General features: G+C 40.0%; 1 protein-coding gene across 7 annotated transcripts in view; it reads left to right on the forward strand.

Annotated features, from left to right (window-relative positions):
- The first annotated feature begins 15,273 nt into the window (after window positions 1-15,273).
- The window catches only part of myo1b (myosin IB), a 117,090-nt gene continuing 108,517 nt past the window's right edge, over window positions 15,274-23,846 (forward strand). For 3 of the 7 annotated variants that reach the window (XM_061918479.1, XM_061918482.1, XM_061918481.1), the window contains exon 1: window positions 22,406-22,691. The gene's annotated coding sequence lies outside the window, so the exon portion shown is untranslated. Of the gene's footprint in view, window positions 15,394-15,592; window positions 16,249-22,405; window positions 22,692-23,846 lie in introns of those variants that run through there. The other 4 variants (XM_061918484.1, XM_061918483.1, XM_061918480.1 and 1 more) reach the window with 3 other exon arrangements.

Below are 23,846 nucleotides of genomic sequence, written 5' to 3' on the forward strand. Positions count from 1 at the left end.
ACCGGTGCGCCCTATGGCCGTAAAATGCGGTAATACTAATACCGTAATTGTTTTCTGGTAATGGGTAGTGTAATTTAATATTTTTTTCTTTACATTACAACACAGTTTGCATTGCCTTCAGTAATATGTGGTGCATCACTATCGTGGTTACATGCGGCGTCAGAGACACATTTCGGCCTTGTCAGAAAACATGCAATTTATTACGGCTGGCGTCAGCTGCAGACACGAGCCGGCAGAGCTCATCAAAACAAAGGCAGAGCATGAGGGTCACCACACAGACACCTGTCCTACCGACAGTGCAACAGAAATAATAGGGCTCAAAAAAGGTAAGTAAAAACACGCGCAGGAACCACTTTTATGCAAGGGAACGATAAACATATAACTTCAGCCATTATGCCAGTGTTTCTTCAAGAGGAACTGAACTTTTTGCGGAATTCACAATCCTTATGTGAGACAATACATTTTTTTAATGCATTCGAATTCATAAAATGGTACGAAGAAAAGTAAAAAATGGCTAAAAATACAGCTAATGGTAGTGCACTATTTCCCCTTAAAGGCCTCTAAAAAAACATCCAAAAAACGCTAACATTTACATTTAGTGACCTGAATATTGACCGAGTATTAGTGATAGTGTCATTATAAGTGCTAACACAGAAAAATTGTGATCACAGAGAGATAACTAGCCTATACTGCTGCAGTATTTACATACTGAGCGTCTGCATCGCCTCAGAGTTGGTGAAAGTTAATTCTAGATTAAAAACTATGCCTCCCACCTGGTTAGTAGAAGGATGGGGCATTGATCCGAGAAGATGGTCAACTTGGACATTCAATTTGTACCCGGAGATGGCGGGAAAGACACGAAATATCGCTCGTTCGCAGCAACCTTTCTTAAAAACTTGTGTGAAGATTATGATGAATTCTTCATCTAAATGGAAGTATAAGTACATCCAATCACTCGGCATCCCAGTGAGAGCAGACATTGTCCAGTAATTTATTGTTTTATTACGTTCATAGTTTGTATTTCATGTTCAGCAGTTAGTGTATCACGAAAGCTAGATATGTTTAGCCCTCAGCTTGTAAAACTTGTATTTTATTCTCCGTATGGTCAGGCTAAAGAATACAAGGTTCTGGATCCTCATTTGGTCGGTTGTTAAAGTGGCCGTGCCAGCAACTTGGGGGTTCCAGGTTCGATCCCCGCCTCCGCCATCCTAGTCACTGCACTGCAAAAAGTCAGTGTTCAAAAACAAGAAAAATACATACAAAAACGAGGGGTATTTTATTTGAACTAAGCAAAATTATCTGCCAATAGAACAAAACAATTTGGCTTGTCAAGACTTTCTAAAACAAGTATAATCAGCTAACTTCAATGAACCCCAAAATACCTTAAAATAAGTATATTCTCACTAAGAACAACTAAACGTATATATGAGTACATATTTAATATTGTTTCATGGAACATAAAACAGCAAAGTCCATTTGGCTGTCATCTGTTTTAATTATGAGACACAATTGTGTCAATGTCATGATTTTTTTTTCATGCTTGAAATAAGAAATGAATACTTTAAAAAAATAGTTTTATACTTGTGAGTATTGATGACACAGCTTTGCAACAGTTCATATTCTGGTTTCACGCATTTTTTACTCAATATAGGTCATAAAATCTCATTTACAAGTTGTAATATCTTACTGAGATCATTTCGGACCAAGACCCTTGAAACAAGTAAAACACTCTAACATAAAATCTGCTTAGTGAGAAAAATTATCTTATCAGGCACAAAATAAGCAAATATCACCCTTTTTTGAGATATTTAATTTACTTCGATTTCAGTTTTTGCTGTGTGCCGTTGTGTCCAAGACACTTTACCCTCCCAGTGCTGCCCAAACTGGTTTAAATGTAACTTAGATATTGGGTTTCACAATGTAAAGCGCTTTGAGTCACAAGAAAAAAGCGCTATATAAATAATATCCACAAATATAATTCACACAGTAGTCTTTGTTGTCCATCACAAAGAGTGCACTGCAAAAAACTGAAATCTAAGTAAGATTAAATATCTCAAATAAGGGAGATATTTGCTTATTTTCTGTCTGATAAGAACCTTTTTTTGTCACTAAGCAGATTTTATGGTAGAGTGTTTTACTTGTTTTAAGGGTTTTGGTCCTAAATTATCTCAGAAAGATATTACAGTTTGTTGCTGATATTTTATGACCTATATCGCGTAAAACATACTTGAAACTAGAATATCAACTGATGCAAAGCTAATACTCACAAGTATAAAGCAACTTTTTAAAAGTAATGATTTCTTAATTCAAGCTTGAAAAAAAAAATCATGATGCCAAGCTTGATTGGAGGATGCGGGAAGAACTGTGGATAACATCAGACTGTCTACCCCGCAGTTTTTGAGGACCAGTCATAGACAATTTTAGAGTGAAAAGCAAATTTTATTTTCACTCACATACAAATCAATTTAACTTGGATTTTTTCCCTGGCTTCGAGACTCTCCCAAAGATCACTGCAGGAAGACACGACAAACTCCCTTTTTTGTCTCTCATGGACACACACTTGTTGTTGTGAACTTTTGGATTAGCGACGGCAAATTCATCAAGGCCGCGGAAAAGAGACACACTATGGGCTTATACACACATACACACACACATCCACAAAAAAATATACGCCACACATACACCCTCCTGTCCCCCAATCCAACGCCCTCGACACAATCCCGTAGGGGTTATGAATGGATGGTCAGCGCCTGAAAGCTGCGACCTACCACCATGACCTTGAACTACCTACCCTCTGTTGCTAGATATCTCGAGATGTATGTTGTAATATGTATATGTGCTTTGCTATGGAGGTTTTTTCTCACACCGAACAGGGCCCCCTTAGGAGCCCAGTCTGGATTGTATTTTTTTACTCATCCTTCCCCAGCGTTTACCTTTTTCCCATCTTTTACGGGGTTCCTTATGGCGACCCATCAGCGTTCTTGTTCTGTAACCCTGTACACTGATTGTTTGTCTAATCTTGAACAGGTTTGTGCTGAAAACAAAGTTTTGTTGTACTTGTTGCAATGACAATAAAGACCTACCGACCTACCTACCTACCTATTATTATGTCAAGATAATGCCACTAGCATTTACTTAATTTAAGAATATCTTTTAACATGATGAGCAAAAAGATCTAATTTTTTTCCTACCAAGAAAAGTACACTTATTATTAGTGAGAATATACTTATATTAAGGTATTTTAAGTTCATTGAGGTTAGCTAATGTTACCTGTTTTGGAAAGTCTTGACAAGCTGAATTTTCTTGTTATATTGGCAGATAATTGTGCTTAGTTCAAATAAAATACCCCTCATTTTTGTACTTTTTTTCCTTGTTTTTGAACACTGACTTTTTGCAATGTGGTAGTGTTGTTGAAGGGAAAATCGAAAGTTGTGCATCCGTGAAATCAATATGCCGGTGTAATGCTTAAAATGAGTAGAATACTGTACATAAATATTTCATGTTATTATGAATTTGCCTATTAGTACTTTACATACATTATATACTAGGATTGTCCTGATACCAATATTTTGGTACCGGTACCGGTGCCAAAATGTATTTTGAATGTTTTCGATATTTTGAAAATAAAGGTGTCAGGGGTATTTGGTGTCGAACCCCAAGATGCAGAGACGGAGGCAGGCATAGCATATGAAAATATGATTTAATTAAAACTAAACAAGAACAAACAAAAAGCACGCACATGGGCGGAATAACAAACTAAGGGAGCTAGTGCTGGAAGCTAGAAAACAAAAAGGAACTTTAGCATGGAAGCTAGTGGATAGCAAACAGAAAAACTGGAAATAACTGATGGCTAACAAGAACAGCTTACCGCTACGACGACCAGGACAAAATGTAGCACGACAGGTAGTAGCTAAAAAGAATCACAGACACGACAAGAGCAACATATGGCAACGACAATACAAGTTCGAATGACAATACAATGATCCAGCAACTGACACAAGACAAAGGAGGTACAAATAGGAGCCGGCTGATTGGCAACAGGTGTGGCCAGATGCCAATCAGCCGCAGCTAAAGGGGAACACAGCACTCAGGGAACAAGACAGGAAGCTGACAAAATAAGACAGGAACTAAAAGACAGGAAATACTAAACACAGGAAACAGACAAATACAGAGGAATAAACTAAAACATAGACAAACTGTCAGGGGCAAGCCAGACAAAAGGGTCCACAAAAAAATGTCATTATTGGCTTCATTTTAACATACAATCTTACGATAGATTAAACATACATTTCTTAGTGGAATCAATGTTGTCATTAAGTAACATAATGAACTTTGTAGACAACTTCTCTTTTAGTAGGAAGTAAGCAAACAAAGGCTCCTAATTTGGCTGCAGACGTATGTAGTAACGTATTGTGTCATTTTCCATTCTATTATTTTGTCAAAATTATGAGGGAAAAGTGGTAGAATATGGATCTATTTGTTCATTTACTGTTAATATCTGCTTACTTTCCATTTTAATGTTTAATGTAGGTATCAATCCGATACCAAGTAGTTACAGGATCAGACATTGGTCATATTCAAAGTCCCCATGTGTCCAGGGACATATTTCCTGACTTTGTAAACACTAAAAAATAACAAAACATTTTGTGATGGTAAAAATATCGAGGTAATCACTGTAGTATCGACTATATATGGCTCTTATACTTGGTATCATTACAGTTTATGTCTGTGTAGATCCACCAATGACGTTTGTTTACATTCAGAAGCGCTAGTTTACTGTTAGTGGTTAGGTACTGTATCCTCCTACGGCAGGGGTTGGGAACCTATGGCTCGCGAGCCAGATGTGGCTCTTTTGATAACTGCATCTGGCTCTTGGATAAATCTGAGCTGAGTCTGTTAAAAATAATAATCAAAATATAAAATATGCTCATGCATTTGAATCCATCCATCCTTTTTTCTACCGCACTTGTTCAAGAAGTTGCAATAACGTTAAGAAGTGATTTATTTATTATCGGTTAGTTTAGGGTTTGCCCTCCTGGGCGTTCTTCAGACCACCAAGCACTGACATGAGAGCCTGTTTCAGTGCTACAATATATATATATTTTTTCAATAAGTCTCTCAGTTGCTTTCCAGCAATTGTCTTTTTCCTCTTTTGTTCTTGCTCGCACTCTGGCTCCAGCCCCAACCCCGTCTCTCCTCCTGGCTGCTGCTTATAAATTAGATAAAAAGGTCCAGGTGGGCCTTCTATGCACCGGTTGCTGATTTCGAGGCTGGTCCTGGCAACAACCTGCTTCGCTGCAGTCCCGCAGGCCACGCCCCCTCCACAGTTAGCTTCAGAATAACAATGTTATTACAAAGAATAAGTGACCTATTATAATATGGAAATGTTGGTCTTACTTAAAAATGCACGCGTTTAGTTGTGTTCAGTGTTGAAAAAAATAATATATGGCTCTTACGGAAATACATTTTAAAATATTTGGATTCTTGGCTCTCTCAGCCAAAAAGGTTCCCGACCCCTGTTCTACGGTGTGTAGTGAATCATGTTTAGCTATTCCTCGTCCTGCAGGGATGATACTTGTAAGAAACATACTTTATTTGTTGCCATGGAGGCAAGGATTACTGATTTAGAAGTAGCTAAAAAACTGCTAAATGCGGATGGACGTCAGTTACTCGCTAGCTATGTTTTAAAGTACCTCTTGCAGACCGGCGCTTCAGTGTTTATAGCTTCATCTTTATTATTGGTTTTTAAGCTGTTTTACCTTTTCTGCCTTCATATGTGTCTGCTTGTAAGTAGTCCGTCTGTGAGCTAATTTTATCAACAACGTCACGACGGCACGCCATCATGTCCGGAGGGGGGAAAAAGGTACCGGTATTTTTCGGAATCAACATGGTATAATTTTACTTTATTAGTACCAGTATGCCGTACAATCCTAGTATATACTTACGGCGTGTATATAAAACAATGATGAAGGTTTTTTCAGAGCAAATCCCATTAGTTCCATTTTTAACTGACTTTTGCTAGAGTTTATTTACAAGTTAGAATTTATCAAAACAATAAAAACCAATGTTTTCTTGTCTTACATAAGGATTGTGAATAATAAGCAAAATTCCCCTTTAAGTAAAACTGTGCTTTTTTGGGAATTGTGCCTATCGTTCACAATCATTATGACGACGGATGGATTTGTTTTAATGCATTCCATCCATTTTCTACCGCTTGTCCCTTACGGGGTCGCTGGCGCCTATCTCAGCTACAATCGGGCGGAAGGCGGGGTATACCCTGGACAAGTCGCCACCTCATCGCAGGGCCAACACAGATAGACAGAGAACAACATTCACACTCACATTCACACACTAGGGCCAATTTAGTGTTGCCAATCAACCTATCCCCAGGGGCATGTCTTTGGAGGTGGGAGGAAGCCGGAGTACCCGAAGGGAACCCACGCATTCACGGGGAGAACATGCAAACTCCACACAGAAAGATCCCCAGCCTGGATTTGAACCCAGGACTACAGGAATTTTGTATTGTGAGGCAGACGCACTAACCCCTCTGCCACCGTGAAGCCCTACTATTCAATAAATTTTAAATAAAAATCTGCTTTCAGTATAGCCAATAGCAGTTTCACTATTTTGCCCATAAAATTCAATAAATAACCGTCCAGTAACCACCCACAATACTCAATTTACACTTCATGACTTGATTATTAACCAAGTATTGCTGATATTATTATTATAAGCGCTAACGCAGACAAACTATTTGCAGCAGCGACGTGATCACAAGCTTGTGTGCCCATGTTTACATCATCAAGTGGTCTGCTGCTTCCTCGCTTCCTTGCTCCCTGTAAATTTATTCTAGATCATAAATCATACCTCTCACCTGGAAAAAAGACGTCTGAGTAGGTATTCAACAAGTTAGTACACTTTGACAGCTATTTAGGACCCCGCCTCCCCACCTCTTTTTATGAGTCCTTGTTAATCTAAATGGGAATATAATATATTAACATCCTACCAGTCAGCATCCTAATGACAGCAGACCTTGTATAGTAAGTGTTGTTATATTATGTTTGTTGGCTCTCATAAAGTCGGCAATGAGTAATAATCAGCAATGAAAAAAAATTAAAAAGCAAACTTTGTGATTCGTTTTTGAAATGAATGCCCTGTGGATGCTTAAAATGAACAAAATATGTAAATATTTAATGTAATTATAAATATGGAAATTATTACATTACATACAGTATATATTTACACCATGTATACAAAACCTCAATGGAGGTGTTTGGATATATTATCTAAGGGCTTTGTAGGCGTAGTTGCACGGCTCCCATAGACTCAATTGTAAGCAGGCTTTTGATCGCATTTATTTAATATTTACAATGAAAAAAAAATTTTCAAATAGGCAAAATTCCCCCAAAACTGCAGTTCCCTTTTAAATAGTTGGTTCGAACCCCTTTTCAGGTCCCTGTTTGTAGACAGCCACACTATTCCTTTATAAAGTTTTAAATATAAATAGTTTAATATGATATATTTCCACTGCTACAACACTGCATACTTTCCAGAATATAACCTCCAACTAAAATAAACTATGGAATCAGGACGTAGGATGTTTAGCTGAACAAGAAGGAGACACGAGCTTGGGATAATAATATTAATAATGGATTTGTTTTATACAGCACTTTTCTAAGCATTTAAAGTGCTTTACAGATGACTGAGAACCCATCATTCACTAACTACACATTTACACGCAGATGGTGGTAAGCTACATTAATAGCCACAGCTGCCCTGGGGTGGACTGACGGAAGTGTGGCTATGGAAGTACAAACCCTTTTTCCATATGAGTTTGGAAATTGTGAAGCTGTACATAAAACAAGAATGGGAAAGAATTCCACTTTCAAAGCTTCAACAATTAGTTTCCTCAGTTCCTAAACGTTTATTCAGTGTTGTTAAAAGAAAAGGTGATGTAATACAGTGGTGAACATGCCCTTTCCCAACTACTTTGGCACATATTGCAGCCATGAAATTAAATATTATTTGCAAAAAAAAAAAAGAGTAAAGTTTATGAGTTTGAACATGAAATATCTTGAATTTGTAGTGCAATCAATTGAATATTGGTTGAAAAGGATTTGCAAATCATTGAATTCCGTTTATATTTACATCGAACACAATTTCCCAACTCATATGGAAACGGTGTTTGTAGATACAACCATGACACTACCACATATAGGCACTACAACACACCTGAAACAGTTATCAATACTAGTTATTACTTACCCATCCATTTAATCCACTATATGACCCCAAGTAGTGTGCCTCTGATTGACTCGCCAGTGTATGACCATGTCTGTGACCCAGACCGCTCTAGCTGCAATGCCCTCTGCTGGTTGTTCAGGGGAGTGTGTAACTCCACATTTATTTGTGCATCGGGTTTGTGGTAGGAATGTCTCATCGACACAAAAGCAAAAAAACGATCCACATCTGCAAATTTAATTCAAATACAAATACAAAATCAAGCATATTCATATTCAAATCTCAAAAATATATTTACAAATACACATTTATTTATACAAATTCTTGATTTGTTTTTATGTCACATTTTTATATTTATAAATGTTATTTGTAGGTATATATTTTCAAATCTAAAAAATATATTTACAAATACGCATTTATTTATAAAAAAATATGTATTTATTTGTATATCACATTTGTATATTTATAATATATGCATATGTATTAACATCATATTGGTATATATACGTTGATGTGAGGCAATTCTACTTCCATACGTGGCAATCAATGTGCGCCTACGTCCACTCTGACCGCCACCAAACATTCATTTATATTCATACACCAGTCTGATTGGCACTGGGAGCAAGGTGAGTGAAGTGTCTTGCCCAAGGACACAACGGCAGTGACTAAGATTGGTGGTAGCTGCCATCAAATCTGGAACCCTCATGTTGCTGGCACAGCCACTCTGCCATCTGAGCCACACACCATATGTAATAAATGTATATCAATCACTTTGAGTGACATTCCCAGGGTGAGGCAGCCACAGAAGAACCAAACAAAGCAAACAGAAGCCAGAGTGCAGTTCGAGGCATAACCAAAAGATAAAGCACAGACAATCCTGCATGACATCCACAACCATCCTATGCTATCTTGCTTCCTCACTCACGCTGAGTGATATCATCACACTGAGGCAACAGATATTGATTTCCGATTATGAATATGACAAAGTAAGTTATTTTCTGACGGATGACTAAAAGTGGCCGCTGATAACACATATACTGTACATGGCATTCTCAAAAATTGCTCTGCTGAATTTGTCCAAGCCTTTGTTAGAGCTTTGTGCACTGCAAATTATTGAGTAGATGCTGCCCCGTTATTGATTTAAGTAAAGTCTGAACGTCATTAAAACAGTTAGCTCCATCTTTTGAAACGTCTTCCACTCCCGTCCTTGCACGCTACACCGCTACAACAAAGGTGACGGGGAGAAGACGCTAACGAAGGTGAGCCACGTAAATAAGGCCGCCCACAAAACTGCACATCCGGATGCGAGTGTCAGAAAGCGGCTTGAAGATTATCTGTAAAACATAATCTCTGCAACATTTTGACCAAATAACCACCATTACATGTTATATAGACCACGAGGAAGTGTTTTAATTTTAGAAAAAAATGCCTTCCGCCCGATTGTAGCTGAGATAGGCGCCAGCGCCCCCCGCGACCCCAAAAGGGAATAAGCGGTAGAAAATGGATGGATGGATGGATAATAATAATTTGATCAATCAATCAATCAATCAATCAATGTTTATTTATACAGCCCCAAATCACAAATGTCTCAAAGGACTGCACAAATCATTATGACTACAACATCCTCGGAAGAACCCACAAAAGGGCAAGGAAAACTCACACCCAGTGGGCAGGGAGAATTCACATCCAGTGGGACGCCAGTGACAATGCTGACTATGAGAAACCTTGGAGAGGACCTCAGATGTGGGCAACCCCCTCCCCTCTAGGGGACCGAAAGCAATGGATGTCGAGCGGGTCTAAAATGATGCTGCGAAAGTTCAATCCATAGTGGCTCCAACACAGCCGCAAGAGTTCAGTCCAAACAGGATTCCAAGACAGCAGCGAGAGTCCCGTCCACAGGAGACCATCTCAAGCGGAGGCGGATCAGCAGTGTAGAGATGTCCCCAATCGATACAGGCAAGCGGTCCATCCTGGGTCCCGACGAGCGGTCCATCCTGGGTCTCGACTCTGGACAGCCAGTACTTCATCCATGGTCATCTGACCGGACTCCCTCCACAAGGGAGGGGGGGACATAAGAGAAAGAAAATAAGCGGCAGATCAACTGGTCTAAAAAGGAAGTCTATTTAAAGGCTAGAGTATACAGATGAGTTTTAAGGTGAGACTTAAATGCTTCTACTGAGGTAGCATCTCGAACTGTTACCGGGAGGGCATTCCAGAGTACTGGAGCCCGAACGGAAAACGCTCTATAGCCCGCAGACTTTTTTTGGGCTTTAGGAATCACTAATAAGCCGGAGTCTTTTGAACGCAGATTTCTTGCCGGGACATATGGTACAAAACAATCGGCAAGATAGGCTGGAGCTAGACCGTGTAGTATTTTATACGTAATTAGTAAAACCTTAAAGTCACATCTTAAGTGCACAGGAAGCCAGTGCAGTTGAGCCAGTACAGGCGTAATATGATCAAACTTTCTTGTTCTTGTCAAAAGTCTAGCAGCCGCATTTTGTACCAACTGTAATCTTTTAATGCTAGACATGGGGAGACCCGAAAATAATACGTTACAGTAATCAAGACGAGACGTAACAAACGCATGGATAATGATCTCGGCGTCTTTAGTGGACAAAATGGAGCAAATTTTTTCGATATTACGGAGATGAAAGAAGGCCGTTTTAGTAACGCTTTTAATGTGTGACTCAAAGGAGAGAGTTGGGTCGAAGATAATACCCAGATTTTTTACCGAGTCACCTTGTTTTATTATTTGGTTGTCAAATGTTAAAGTTGTATTATTAAATAGAGGTTGGTGTCTAGCAGGACCGATAATCAGTATTTCCGTTTTTTTGGCGTTAAGTTGCAAAAAGTTAGCGGACATCCATTGTTTAATTTCATTAAGACACGCTTCCAACTGACTACAGTCCGGCGTGTTGGTCAGCTTTAAGGGCATGTAGAGTTGGGTGTCATCAGCATAACAGTGAAAGCTAATACCGTATTTGCGTATGACGTCACCTAGCGGCAGCATGTAGATGCTGAAGAGTACAGGGCCAAGGACCGAACCCTGGGGAACTCCACACGTTACCTTAACATAGTCCGAGGTCACACTGTTATGGGAGACGCACTGCATCCTATCATTAAGATAAGAGTTAAACCAAGACAGGGCTGAGTCTGACATACCAATTCGTGTTTTGATACGCTCTAATAAAATATTATGATCGACGGTATCGAAAGCAGCGCTAAGATCGAGGAGGAGCAACATAGATGAGTCCATCGTTAGCAATAGATCATTAGTCAATTTTGCGAGGGCTGTCTCAGTCGAATTTGACTCCTTTATTGCGGCCAATATTCCGGTTCGCCTTCTGTATGAAAAAATGATTAAAAATAAACCATTCTTCGGCAGTGCGCCTTATAATCCGGTGAGTCCTATGGTCCGGAAAATACAGTATGTGTCCTTCTCATAGTACATGGCCCAAACAAATACGCTCCTTTCTGAAAGAGTATTCCTGAAGGTGGGGTGAATCCAAGGAATAATAGCCCAGGTGGCTTGGCAAAAAAAAGCCACCCGGAGGCACATTGGCGGAGCCATTGTTCGTTAACAGAAGTTGTGTACCTAATTAAAACTATAGGATGTGTATATATTATATCAATGTTATTTTGAGTTTACCATACACAGAGTCCACAATCTTTCAGTCCTGTGAGAACTAGCCATAACAGTTTCATGGTGTTCTAAAAACAAGAAAGATATTGAGAAGCACACATGAAGTCTGCGATGCAGGCAGGGCGTAGGTCAATGAGGAAGTTTGAGAGAGTGAACTTGATTGAAGCTACATATAGTGTATTTATGTGTATATTTGCTACAAAATTCTATCACCCTTAAGCCATTTGCATGTAAATAGTATTGATCTGTAGAGGTCTTCGAGACTACCTCCCTCATTGCTGGACAGTGAACGTGGGTCAAAATGTACAAACAAAACGTAGGCTAAACGGTAAAGGAAAAACGGAAATTTAGTCTTGCAAAGATTTATTTGAAGAAATAGATTCAATGTGCAAAGAAGCTATTGTGGTGTACAATGTTGTACAATACAACATGGTTCTGGGACTCAAACACATCGCCCCTGAATAAAAGGCTTGTTTGAACTAACTGATGTTGAAGTTCAAACAAAATGTGATGGTGCTTGCCACTACCATTGCGCCAAGCAAATTATGTTAATCACGCTTCCAACAAAGCTCGATGTGGATGTATGTCTGTTGTAAGAGCTGTGGCTTACCTTCATCACATCTTTCACAGTTTCAAGAAGTCCAAAGAGGGTAATAGTCGTTGAGTCTGGCACAGCTCTAATAAATGTCTCAAAGATGAAGCCTTGAGGCATGCAGAACACACAATTATCAGATTTTTCTAACATATCGTGTATACCAGGGGTCGGCAACCTTTACCACTCAAAGAGCCATTTTAACCCGTTTCACAAAGTAAAGAAAACAATGGGAGCCACATTACTCTTTGAAATGTGTAATGTAATAATACTGCATACAGAGGTTTTTTTTTTGCTTTGTGCTATGTATACACCAGGGGTCTCAGACACGCGGCCCGCAGCTTAATATGAAAATGTAATGTTAGTGCGGCCCGCAAGTTTTATATAAATGCCGCTTTGCAGCGTCACACCTGCCAACCGTCCCAATTTTGCCGGGGGACTCCCGAATTTCAGAGTAATTATTCTCTCGAATGTATGCTGGTGTACACCCAATGAACAATAATAAGGGTGTACAATGATGGCACTACCGCCCTCTACAGCTTGTATAAATTGCTTGCCAGCCCAAAGAAGTGTTTGACGAGGCTATTACAGACACATGTAAGAGACTGCAAAGCATCCTTATTCAACAGCAATACAGGTTACACTGAGGGTGGCTGTTTAAACAACTTCAGCACTCTTACTAATATGCGCCACACTGTGAACCCACACCAAACAAGAATGACAAACAAATTTCAGGAGAATAATCCGCACTATAACACAACATAAATGCGACAGAAAAAATACCTAGAATCTCATGCATCCTGACTCTTCCGGGCTCCATTATACACCCAGCTACCACCAACCTAACCCCCACCCCCTCCACCCCTCCGTGCGTCGGTTGGTTGGCGGTAGCTGGGTGTATAATGGATCCCGGAAGAGTCAGGATACATGGGATTCTGGGTATTTGTTCTGTCGTGTTTATGTTGTGTTATAGTGCGGATGTTCTCCTGAAGTGTGTTTGTCATTCTTCTTCGGTGTGGGTTCACAGTGTGGCACATATTAGTAAGAGTGTTAAAGTTGTTTATATCACAACCCTCAGTGTGACCTGTATGGCTATTGAACTATTATGCCTTGCAGTTTTGTATGCGTTCAGATAGAGGTCGCATCCAAAATGTGACCGGACGGCCGGCACACAGATAGCATGGTGAAAATCCTGGCGCGATGACATGTAGAAAGGGTGTTAGAGGCATTGTCATCACGGCACGTCGTCAAAGTTGATGTCTGAGTGAAAATCGAAAAATGTTAACCCGGGAGATTTCTGATAGAGACCTTAAAATTGGAAATCTACCGGACCTCTCCAGGCGGTTGGCAAGATTGCGGCTGAGCCACGTCAGAGTGGTCAAAGAGCTGCATGCAGCTCCGGAGCCACGGCTTGCCAACCCCTGGTGTATGCAAAATAAATTAAAATGCATCAGACAAAGCAAGACCTGCCCAAGAAAAGCTCCCTTCGCAAGTTGAATCCAATCATGGATGACAATGACCTTCTGTGTGTTGGAGGATGTCATTCAGTCAAAAAAGTCAAGTCATGAAGCTAAATCTTTTTTGATCCTAAGGACGCATCACATTGTTACACTGCTCATCTGACATCACCATGAAGCAATACAACACCAAGGAAGGCACTCCACTAAAAGAGCAGTCAGAGCAAGAGGCTTACGGTTAGTTGGAGGAAAAAGATATATCAGCAACATCATTCACGTATGTGAGACCTACAGGAAACCAAACAGTAAAACCGAGCAGCAAATTATGACAGATTTATATACAGAACACTTGCAAATGGAGCCCCATTTTCTTATAGTGGTTGGGATGAGTTCGGAGCATGGAAAGTTGCAACACACCCAACTAAGGAAGGACAATGCCAGAAGTAAGAGATGGGCAGTCCTGTTTACACGTCCACAAAACCCATTCACATCAAGATAATTGAAACTCTGAGCTCTTTAAGTTTTATCAATGCTCTTTGAAGATTCTTTGCAATCAGAGGAGCCGCCAAACACCTGAGATCTCACTGCGAGACCAACTTTATTAGTGCATCCAAAAAAACTGAAAGTATAACTCCTTCAGAATTTAGCGAAACAGCTAAAAAGGTCTACCTATGCAAGCAAAGTCCTCATTCATCTGACATGGGTGGCACATCAAAGCGTATGGTAGGTATTACATGACGCATCCTACACTCAATGCTCTCACAAGCAGGAAACCCTAAGCTCACTCACAAGGTTGTAACAACATTGATGGCGGAAGTAACAGCTATTATTAACACAAGGCCTTTGGTGCCAGTTTCCTCTAATTCAGAGACTCCCTTGATTCTGACTCCATCAACTTTATTTACCTAGAGGTTCCGGGCAATTTCAGCTACACCAGGAGATTTCACGAAAGCCGACATGTAAAAACTAATGGAAAATAGTTTAGGTAATAGCTAGTTCCTTCTGGAACCGATGGCAAAAGGTGTATCTCACTTTGCTCCAAGGTCTATAGAAGTGGCAGAGCAAAAGACCCAATATGATAGAGGAAAACACCGTTCTCTGGGAATCATCGTGAAGACTCTCCCAAGCAAAGACAAAGTTGTCTGACAGACTGACGTCAAGGTTGTACGTAACAACTTCTTAGATCTTCCACAAACCCATCACAGACTGTATCTTATTTTGTCTAAGAGACGAGTTTTGTAAATATGTTATATTGAAATGTAAAAATAAAAAACAGTATATTATTCCAGGCCACTAGGGGTGATAGTTTTTACATTTGTTAGTGGTCAGCCAATAAACAGCAACAGGAAATGATGTATTAGGAAATGCTCCATTACTTTGTCAAGATCTGGTTAAACAGTTGTATTAATCTATCCAAGACATCCCCTCTTTTACAAACATTTTGAGTGGCAATATAAGTAAGTTTTATTTTGTACATTAGTGTTAGAGTCTGTATTTGTGATTATTGTGATAATGCAAACATTTCAAGTACATTTAATTTAAAGTATAACATGAGATGGTCAAATTTGGATTTGTGTTGATGCCTGTATGTCATACATTGCTCTGTTTCACTACATTATTTCGATTGACGACTGATTGTATTTTTTGTAATTACAGTTTCACACTCAAATTTGTGGTCCAACACAACACGTACTTGTTCCTTGGAGGAAGCTTTTTAACGGAGAGTTTAGCTGCCTGTGAATCCCAATATAAGACCCGGGGTCACATTAGGTGTAACAGTACAACCGTATTCAAAATTAAACTCAATCAATCAGCCCCCACAAATAGCCCATCAAGTAATTCTCAATGGCACGCCTCCTACAAACCGCATCAGAAGGACAAAAGTTATGAAGGATCAACTTCACCAAACACTACAACAAGATGACGGAACTCTACTGGAACCTGTCACACATGCAGAAATCAAAAACGAAATTAAACAACTAAAAAAGGACAACGCAGCAGAAATAAATGAAATTTCAAATGACTTCCGAAAGCACGTTGGACCAAAAGCTCTCAGATGGTTGCAAGCTTTCTACTTTGACTGCCTGACAACCTCACACACCACCAAAGACTGGCAAACACGAAGAGCAATCGCTTTTCTGAAACCACATAAAGACCCTACAAACCCCAAAAACGACCGCATAATCTCACTCCTTTGTACGACATACAAACTATAGTAAAAACTCATACTCAACCTCATCTCACCAGCAATAGAAAGCCAACTCTTTCAAGACCAAGCAGAATTTGGACCTGGACGCTACGCCTGCGAGCAGGTAATTAATCGAACACAATATATAGAAGATGTGTTGTGATATGGTATGATGGCAGTGTTGTGTTCCGGATATGTGTGAGGACATTAAGGAGCAGCGTGCAGGTAGGAAAAGTTTCTTACAAACCCCGTTTCCATATGAGTTGCGAAAATGTGTTAGATGTAAATATAAACAGAATACAATGATTTGCGAATCCTTTTCAACCCTTTTTCAGTTGAATGCCCTACAAAGACAAGATATTTGATGTTCAAACTCATAAACTTTATTTTATTTTGTAAATAATTATTAACTTAGTATTTCATGGCTGCAACACGGGCCAAAGTAGTTGGGAAAGGGCATGTTCACCACTGTGTTAATTCACCTATTCTTTTAACAACACTCCATATATGGTTGGGAACTGAGGAAACTAATTGTTGAAGCCTTGAAAGTGGAATTCTTTCCCATATTTGTTTTATGTAGAGCTTTAGTCGTTCAACAGTCTGGGGTCTCCGCTGTCGTATTTTACGCTTCATAATGCGCCACACATTTTGAATGGGAGACAGGTCTGGACTGCAGGCGGGCCAGAAAAGTACCCGCACTCTTTTACTGCGAAACCATGCTGTTGTAACACGTAGCTTAGCATTGTTTTGCTGAAATAAGCAGGGGCATCCATGATAACGTTGGTTGGATGACAACATATGTTGCTCCAAAACCTGTATGGACCATTCAGCATTAATGGTGCCTTCGCAGATGTGTAAGTTACCCATGCCTTGGGTACTAATACACCCCCATACCATCACAGATGCTGTCTTTTGAACGTCGCGCCTATAACTATCCGGATGGTTCTTTTCCTCTTTGTTCCGGAGGACACCACGTCCACAGTTTCCAAATATAATTTGAAATGTGGACTCGTCAGACCACAGAACACCTTTCCACTTTGCATCAGTCCATCTTAGACGAGTTCAGGCCCAGCAAAGCCAGCGGCGTTCCTGGGTGTTGTTGATAAATGGCTTTCACTTTGCATAGCAGATGTAGCAACCAACTGTAGTTACTGACAGTTGTTTTATGAAGTGTTCCTGAGCCCATGTGGTGGTATCCTTTACACACTGATGTCTGTTTTTGGTGCAGTACCGCCTGAGGGATCAACGGTCCGTAATATCATCGCTTACGTGCAGTGATTTCTCCAGATTCTCTGAACCTTTTGATGATGTTACGGACCGTAGTTGAGAAATGTTGTTCTAAAACTTTTTGACAATTTGCTTACAAATTGGTGACCCTCGCCCCATTCTTGTTTATCAATTACTTAGCATTTCATGGAAGCTGCTTTTAAACCCAATCATGGCACCCACCTGTTCCCATTTAGCCTGTTCACCTGTGGGATGTTCCAAATAAGTGTTTGATAAGAATTTCTCAATTTTATCAGTATTTATTGCCACCTTTCCCAACTTCTTTGTCACGTGTTGCTGGCATCAAATTCTAAAGTTAATGATTATTTGCAAACAAAAAAATGTTTATCAGTTTGAACATTAAATATGTTGTCTTTGTAGCATATTTAACTGAATATGGGTTGAAAATGATTTGCAAATCATTTTAATCCGTTTATATATACATCTAACACAATTTCCCAACTCATATGGAAACGGGGTTTGTACTTCTTTTGGTAAGGTGAAATACAAAGAAAGGTTGTGCTACCAGGAAGCGCATGGGAAGTCTAAAGCCTGGTCCCCCCCCCCCCCCCCCTGCCTCCGCTTAACCTCCTGCGTAGCCTATGTGCACCTCTCAAAAATCCTAAGCTCGTGTCACCGGCGACGCAGAACGCAGAGCTGTGATTGGTCAGCATTTGCAAAAGATGGTCCTTGACTACAGGAGGGCAGACTTTGTGTTTGAAATGCACACATTATTGCATGAAATAAGGTAACTTTGATTAAACATTTTGCATGAAAACGGATATAGTGTAGTTTATATCTCGGTGCGCTCTAAAAACAATTACTAAATGTGTCGTTTTTCAGCCTATTGTGTTTTTGTAGCGCCTTGAAGAACTCACAAAGTACGGCACTCTTTTCAACTTTTATTGTCAATCTTGCGTCAACAACAGGTTCAATTCAGATATTCTTTCTCGTGCACACGCGTCTATTTCTCTCACACACGTCAACATTTATTGACAATGATCTCTCAGGTACTAATTATTTAGAGACATTTGTAAACTCCAAACAACACCATACAGATTAACACCGGCATGTTGTTAACTTATTGAACATTATTGTTTATTTACAATTACATGACAGCTCTCTTTTGTCCCACGTCCCGAATGGCAGAATAGCGTTACAAATAATAGTGTCGTCTGTCGCGACTCGTTCAGAAGTTGCACAGTCCGTCTTCAATAAGGTATTTTCTTCTGGTTTATAAGTAAAACGTCCATTAAAGGTAAACTGATGATTGTGAATGATTAGTTCCAGTGGTAGACAATGATGTTGATGTTGTGGTTCAGTGGTTGTCGTCACTCTGCACGGGAAGGAAACACACAGTATCTAGTCAACAACAGCTGCAAATGCTCCTTCTGGAGACACTGCTCCTTAGTGTTTTGGAAGAGAATTATAAGTCTGGCACCACACCCCACGGAAAAACTATAAATAAAACAAGACGTTATGGGGGAGGGACTCAAGCTACGCAACACAAGAGTATATTTCAGCCTTAAGGCAAAAAACTTAGATTCCTTAGCATTGCATGAGGTAGACATAACAAACAAAGACGTAGCATAGCTAACATTAGCATAGAGCTAACAACATAACATTCGCCAGTGGCGAACAATAATCCTGCACAGAAGGCAGGGTGACACTCAATACATTTCCATGTACTAAATTAGTCTGATTTCACGAATAATTTGGCTCACAAGAATCCTACATCCCATGGAAACACCTCAATCCGATTGTATTTGACTTTTGAAAATCCGTGTCAACACACCTAAATTACGCAATTGAAAACCAAATCTCTCGAGTAGGGGACCCTCTGTTTCACGCATGCGACTATTTCATAACCCGGAAGCGGATCCCATTCAATAAAAACAAAGGCAACAGCTGGACTGAAGAGGAAAATGTTTATTTGCTTCTGAAATGAAAAGAACGGAACACTTTGAAGTGCATCGAAAAAAAACAACCGAGATTTATTTAAAAATGTAGCTAAGGAAATGGAAAATACCATTAAGACACTTACAGAGACAAATGAGATCATGGAAAAGAATGAAGCAGGTACAGTTGTGGTCAAATGTTTACATGCACTTGTAAAGAACATAATATAATGGCTGTCTTGAGTTTCCAATCATTTGTACAACTATTTTTTTTTTTGTGATAGAGTGATTGGAGCACATACTTGTTTGTCACAAAAAACATTCATGAAGTTTGGTTCTTTTATGAATTTATTATGGGTCTACTGAAAATGTGACCAAATCTGCTGGGTCAAAAGTATACATACAGGAACTTCCATTCATCCATTTTCTACCACTTATTCCCTTTTGGGGTCGCGGGGGGCGCTGCGCCTATCTCAGCTACAATCGGGCGGAAGGCGGGGTACACCCTGGACAAGTCGCCACCTCATCGCAGGGCCTATACAGCAACTTACATTATCAATTTTGGTGATGTAGAAAAGTTACAAACACATCAAATTAGCTTAATGACATGGCCTCTTACCTTCATGTGAGTGATTATGATTGACGACGCCTGTTGACTTCTCTGAGCCCATTTAAATAGGGCTCATACGATGCAGTCATTAGACACGGTTACAAACGCGACAATGGGAAAGTCAAAGAAACTCAGCACAGATCTGAAAAAACGAATCATTGATTTGAACAAGTCAGGAAAGTCACTTGGAGCCTTTTCAATGCAGCTTAAGGTCGCAAGAGCAACTATGCAGACAATTGTTCGTAAGTATAAAGTGCATAGCACAGTTTTGTCACTGCCACGATCAGGAAAAAAACGCAAGCTATCACCTGCTGCTGAGAGAAAAGTGTTTAACCGTCAAATGCATTGACGGTTGTCATCAAGAGTCAACCGAGAACCACCAAAAAGCAGATCTGCAATGAATTGGAAGCTGCTGGAACACAGGTGTCAGTGTCCACAGTAAAGCGTGTTTTGCTCGCTATGGACTGTGATGCTACCATGCAAGAAGGAAGCCCTTGCTCGAGAAGCGACACCTTAAGGTTCGTCTAAAGTTTTCTGCAGATCACATGGACAAAGATGTGCTCTGGGCCTGTTTCACTGCCAATGGAGCTGGTGCTTTACAGAGAGTAAATGGGACAATGAAAAAGGAGGATAACCTCCAAAATCTTCAGGACAACCTAAAATAATCAGCCCAGAGGTTGGGTCTTGGTCGCAGTTGCGTGTTCCAACAGGACAATGAACCCAAAATCACACGTCAAAAGAGGTAAAAGAATGGCTAAATCAGGCTACAATTGAGGTTTTGGAATGGCCTTCCCAAAGTCCTGACTTAAACCCCATTGCGAACATGTGGACAATGCTGAAGAAACAAGTCTATGTCAGAAAACCAACTAATTTACCTGAACTGCACCAATTTTGTCAAGACGAGTGGTCAAAAATTCAACCAGAAGCTTGTGGATGGCTACGAAAAGCGCCTTATTGCAGTGAAACTTGCCAGCGGACATATAACCAAATAATAACATTGCTGTATGTATACTTTTGACCCAGCAGATTTGGTTACATTTTCAGTAGACCCATAATAAATTCATAAAAGAACCAAACTTCATCAATATTTTTTGTGACCAACAAGTATGTGCTCCAAGACAGCATGACATTATGTCCTTTACAAGTGCATGTAAACTTTTGTCCACAACTATATATATATATATATATATATATATATATATATGTATGTATGTATGTATGTATGTATGTATGTATGTATATATATATATATGCATGTACGTATGTGTGCGTGCATGTATGTATATATATGTATGTATGTACGTATGTATATAAACGGGTTGTACTTGTATAGCGCTTTTCTACCTTCAAGGTACTCAAAGCGCTTTGACACTACTTCCACATTTACCCATTCACACACACATTCACACACTGATGGAGGGAGCTGCCATGCAAGGCGCCAACCAGCACCCATCAGGAGCAAGGGTGAAGTGTCTTGCTCAGGACACAACGGACATGACGAGGTTGGTTCTAGGTTGGATTTGAACCAGTGACCCTCGGATTGCGCACGGCCACTCTCCCACCGCGCCACGCCGTCCCATATATGTATATACATACATGCACGCATACATACCTACATGCATATATACATACATACATACATATATATATACATACACACATGTATATATATATATATATATATATATATATATATATATGCCTTCCGCCCGATTGTAGCTGGGATAGGCGCCAGCGCCCCCCGCGACCCCAAAAGGGAATAAGCGGTAGAAAATGGAAGGATGGATATATATATATATATATATATATATATATATATATATATATATATATATATATATATATATATATATATATATATGCCTTCCGCCCGATTGTAGCTGAGATAGGCGCCAGCGCCCCCCGCGACCCCGAAAGGGAATAAGCGGTAGAAAGTGGATGGATGGGTGGATATATATGTATATATATATATATATATATATATATATATATGTTTAAGGGACAAGCGGTAGGGGATGGATGGATGGATAAAGGAAAAAACACACCTGTTACTTAATCAGAACGGGAACATATTCATGTTATTGCATGTTTAATATGCAATTATTGCTGTGGTTTCTAATTAAATAACTACCTTAAAATGTGTGCACAGCATACATTAAATATAGTCAGCTCTCCGTAATACATTAACCGTTGTGAACAGCATACTGTGACCATAAATATTTGTGCGATCTACATTTATAACACATGAGGGGGGTGTTGAGCAATAATGATGGAAGATCGTATGCAGAATGACATGTTCACGTACATGTTGAATTTCAAAACATTGCGTTATCGTTGCCACTTATTCCAGGAAACTGCCTTTGCACGACCAGAAGAAATGTAAATTTAGCTTTAGAATATCTGAACATACCTTTTTTTATGATACGCTTTTATGCTGCAAGATGAAAGTTTGTATTACTCCTCCTGTGACGTATACAAATTGGTCGTGTCTGGATCTCCGACAACACGTGAAGGCAACACTACCCCCACCTCCCTCCAGGCAGGAGATGATTAGGGAACGCCGAACCATCTCGGAGACGCCGCCGTGGACACTCCCTGTGGCCGCGGGACGCCGAGCTCTCTAGTCCATCCAGAGCTCCATTCAAAGTGCACCGAGAGTCACGTCCATGTTCTTGTATTAGCCCAGACACTAGTTCATAGAGCGGGGAAGGGCTTGGAGCCACGCGGACTTTGGGAATCCAGAGTTTGTTTGTTTTTTTTGTCCGAAGATTGGATTTTGGAAGAGTTTAGGAGGTGAGTTCGGCATTTTTGAGTGGTTTTAAGTGTTTGCTACGAACTTCAGCAGCATGTTATCGCTGGTTTTGATTGATACACGTTTATGAATTTAGTTAAGCAAATCTTTGCCTCCCAGCTCATTCATTCCGCTCCTCTTCGCCGTGGAGGGGGGATGAGATTTGTCGCGTCCTTTGTGTCTTCTATTTAATGTAAAGGGAGAAGTTGATATACTTTGTCAGAGTTTACTAACTTTTTTTTCGTTCTTGTTGGTAAGGTCAGCTTGTGTGTATCAGCGCTGCTGTTAATTAACTCCATCTGGCGTCTTTGTGTGAGACATTCCACCTCGTCTTTTAGTTAAGGGTTTCATAATTAACAGCTACTCATTTAAACAGACTTCAAAATTGATTGCCCGAAAGTAACTTTTTTTTACCCCGCGACCTTTCAAAATAAAATACCTACCGTATTTCCTTGAATTGCCGCCCGGGCGCTAGTTAATTTAAAACCTCTTCTCACTCCTGTGCTTACCAAAGGCATTTGGTAAAAGTAAGAATGCGCTACTTTTTTTAAAACCTCTTCTCACTCTGGCACTTACCAAAGGCATGCAGTAAAAATGTGAGTGTGATGTAAGGATACAATCAAGAAAAGCACATTTAATAAAAAACAAAAATGTTATTATGGTCTTTCAAGGGACGGCGTGGCGCAGTGGGGAGAGTGGCCGTGCGCAACCCGAGGGTCCCTGGTTCAAATCCCACCTAGTACCAACCTTGTCACGTCCGTTGTGTCCTGAGCAAGACACTTCACCCTTGCTCCTGATGGGTGCTGGTGGGCGCCTTGCATGGCAGCTCCCTCCATCAGTGTGTGAATGTGTGTGTGAATGGGTAAATGTGGAAGTAGTGTCAAAGCGCTTTGAGTACCTTGAAGGTAGAAAAGCGCTATACAAGTACAACCCATTTATCATTTATTTCCTTTACTTGTAAATATAGTCCATGCCAGCTCTTTCTGATCAAAAGCATTGATAACTTGTTTATAGAAGTTTTCCTTATCTTCCTTCAGTTTTAAAAGTCTCTCTGTCTCGATGGAGATTTTCCTTTATTACCTCCTCCAGCTTCACGGTGGAAGAGGGGTTAGTACGTCTGCCTCACAATACGAAGGTCCTGCAGTCCTGGGTTCAAT

This window comes from Nerophis ophidion, linkage group LG13 (assembly GCF_033978795.1).
Source record: "Nerophis ophidion isolate RoL-2023_Sa linkage group LG13, RoL_Noph_v1.0, whole genome shotgun sequence".
Taxonomy (NCBI): domain Eukaryota; kingdom Metazoa; phylum Chordata; class Actinopteri; order Syngnathiformes; family Syngnathidae; genus Nerophis; species Nerophis ophidion.